This window comes from Sapajus apella, unplaced genomic scaffold, assembly GCF_009761245.1.
Source record: "Sapajus apella isolate SASKATOON/1434 unplaced genomic scaffold, GSC_monkey_1.0 scaffold18, whole genome shotgun sequence".
Taxonomy (NCBI): Eukaryota; Metazoa; Chordata; class Mammalia; order Primates; family Cebidae; genus Sapajus; species Sapajus apella.
The window spans coordinates 18,800,259-18,804,038 of record NW_022436958.1 but is presented as its reverse complement, the minus strand read 5'-3'; positions in this window follow the sequence as shown (position 1 = coordinate 18,804,038).

Genomic DNA, 3,780 nt, shown 5'->3' with positions numbered 1-3,780 from the left:
TGGCTCTGAGCCAAACCCAGCAATAGAAGTTGCCTAAGAAATTCAGACCTCATGTCTTAGACTGTCTTTCAACTTTACCTGGGACCTCAGGCACTTTAGCCTATGCTGAATAACTCAGGTTCTGACCACTGGGATGGGATATTCTCCACTGACTAGTTCTGGTCCAAGTGCTCCCTCCCTGCATGCATGCTGACTGACTCTAGCACAAATTTGCTCTCCACGGGGACAGAATGAATTCATTGTAACATCCCACAGTTGCTATGCAGTTTGTCCCCCAAGTCCATAGACTTTCTCTTCATGCCTCACAGCCACTGCCAAAGAACAATGAAGGGGTGGGATTGGTTGTTTTATACTGTCTATCCTGCCCTCCTGAATGCCTCTTTCAGTGATACAAAGTTAAAACCAGATACTGTGTTTTTTTTTTTTTTTTTTTTTTGAGGGGGTGGGGGGATGGTGCTTATCTGTGTGCCCATAGCTGTTAAAATTTGGTGACCCTAAAGGGCAGATGAATAGTGTAGGCTTCTATTTCACAACCTCGCTCTATTCTCTAGATAATATTTAAATGAGATGTTGAACTTTAGACTTTAGAGGTGATGCTAACAGTGAGTTAAGATTGTGGAGGCTATTGAGTTGTGATGAATGTATGTAGTGTGCAAAAATGACATTAATTTTGAGGAGCTGGAAGGCAGAAAGGTATGTACTGAATTGTGTTCCCTTTTCTCAAAATAGTATGTTAAAGCCTTATCCTTCAATATGAATACTTTGAGATAAGTTTTTTAACGAGGTAATTAAGGTAAAATGAGGTTATAACAATGTAGTTCTACAGCAATATTAGTATTCTTACAAGAAGATACATAAGGTAGTCCTGTTTCTCTCCACAAGTACACAGAGGAAGGGCCATGTGAGGACACAGTGAGGCATCTGTACATAAGCCAAGAAGAAAAGTCTCACCAAAAGCCAATACTGATGACACCTTGATTTAGGACTGAGAGCTTGCACAAATGTAAGAAAATTAATTTCTGTTCTTGAAGCCACCTAGACTACTGTATTTTATCATGGAAGTCTTAGCAAACTAATCCAATCAACAATCAGGTTGATACAATTGTTAAAAGTATAATATGAGTTTCTTTCCTTTTCATGTAAAATGTTCCTAATTTCTATTTAATGCCCCTCAATGTCTTCTTACTCTCAGCGCAGTTATGACAAACATTCCTTCCAGATATGTAATTCTATCCAGCTTCTCATTCCTTTTGTCAATAATTCCTAATGTCTGAAACACAAAATTCATAGTTATTTGTGTGAGTACAAGTGAATTGTTAAACCGGGCAATTTATTGCAGTGATTTTTAATCACCACTTAAAAAGCATAAAGTTCATACAATAAAACAAACCCATTTAGAGTGTACATTTCAATGATTTTCACAAATGTGTATGTAATATCCATGAGATCATCATCACAATCAAGATGTATTAATATAGAACAGATGCACTACCTTTCAGCGTTTACTCACATGCCTTTGAATTTTAATACCAAACACCAGTACAGGCAAACAATGAACTGCTTTCAGTCACTGTAGTGTAGATTGCCCTTTTCTAGAATTGTATACATGAGTGTAAAAAAAATCCCTTATTCTTATTTTGCTGATATTTGCTCAGAATAATTTCCTTTAATAACTATCCATTAATTGCTATTTCATATTTTTGCAAAATTTTTATTGTATGAATATTCCATAATTTGCTTACCTATTTACCTACTAATGTGCACTGGATTTGTTTAAAGTTTGTAGCTGCTATGATAAATACAACTGCTATGAAATTCATGTGCAAGTCTTACGGAGTTCTGCATTTCTCTCCTGAACAAGAACAAAACAAACTAAAAAAAGAAACAACAAAACATAATGGGGAAAGATACTATCACTTGGAGCTCACCAACACTGGGAAAAATTAAAGTTCTATAGAACCAGAATAGAGAAATGTATTTAACCCCAAAAGGCTAAATATGAAGAGTAGAGCCAGGGAGAACTTGAGTATTGTTAATCTCCACAGGCCACGTCATCATTTAAAAACAAGCCTCTAAAGGATCAAGTTCATTCATGAGTAACATAACTGCCCTGCCAAAACAAAATTTAACATTCTTTAAATAAACAACAAAATTCTGATGCCTACAATGTAAATCTCCATATTCTGTATGTATTGAAGTTCTCCATATTCTGTATGTATTGAAAAATTAGCCATTTGAAAAAAAACAACAGAAAAGTGTGACTCAGAACTCATAATTAATCAAATAAACAAATACCCTGTAATAATAGAGATTATTAAATAACAAGGCAAGGGTGTGGCAACAGCTATTATAGATATGTCAGATAATTAATGAGAACATGAATATAAAGATCAGTGAAAGAAACTATTAAAAATGAATAGGATTTCAGGATTTGAGAATGCATACCTGAAATGAAATTTCACTGAATATGTTTAAAGATTAGATACAGAGTAATAGATCGGTAAACTTGAAGACAGGAAAATAGAGTTCATCAAAATTGAAGTATAGTAAAATAAAAAGAATTAAAAAAAAAAAAACTAGAGCTTTAATGGCCTATCTATTGATATCAAGGAGTCTGATATGTATCTAATTGTAATCTCATAAAGAGGAGAAGCAGCAGAAGTACAAGAATAATGACTCAAAATTTCCAAAATTTGAATGAAGTTTAATCTTAGACTCCATGTGATCAATCAGCACAAACAAATCAATATCAACATAACAAAATCAAATTTATGAAAACCAGCGATGAAGAGAAAACCTTCAAAACAGAGGAAAAAATATGTACAGAAAACTGTGATAAGAATGCCCAATGAAATTCTCATCAGAAACAACAGAAGCCAATATAAAATAAAATGACATCTTGAAAATGGTGAAAAGAAAACAATTTAAAAAGTAATTTATTGTACTTTAAGTTCTAGGGTACATGTGCAGAACGTGCAGATTTCTTACATAGGTATACACCTGCCATGGTGGTTTGCTGCATCCATCATCCAGTCATGTACATTAGGTATTTCTCCTAATGCTTCTCTCCGCTAGCCCCAACCCTTGACAGTCCCAAATGTGTGATGTTCCCCTCCCTGTGTCCATTTGTTCTCATTGTTCAACTCCCACTTATGAGTGAGAACATGCAGTGTTTCATTTTCTGTTCTTGCATTAGTTTGCTGAGAATGATGGTTTCCAGCTTCCTCCATGTCCCTGCAAAGGACATGAACTCATCCTTTTTTATGGCTACATAGTATTCCATTGTGTATATGCACCATGTTTTCTTTATCCAATCTATAATTGATGGGCATTTGTGTTGGTTTCAAGTCTTTGCTATTATCAATAGTGCAGCAATAAGCATACGTGTGTGTGCATGTGTCTTTATAATAGTATGATTTATAATTCTTTGGCAATACACCCAGTAATGGGATTTCTGGGTCAAATGGTATTTCTAGTTCTAGATCCTTGAGGAATTGCCATGCTGTCTTCCATAATGATTGAACTAATTTACACTCCCACCAACAGTGTAAAAGCATTCCTACTTCTCCACATTTTCTCCAACATCTGTTGTCTCCTGACTTTTTAATGATCACCATTCTAACTGGAATCTCAATGTGGTTTTAATTTGCATTTCTCTAATGACCAGTGATGATGAGCTTTCTTTCATATGTTTGTTGGCTACATAAATGTCTCCTTTTGAGAAGTATTTGTTCATATCCTTGGCCACTTTTTGATGGTTTTTTTTTTTTTTTTTTTTTT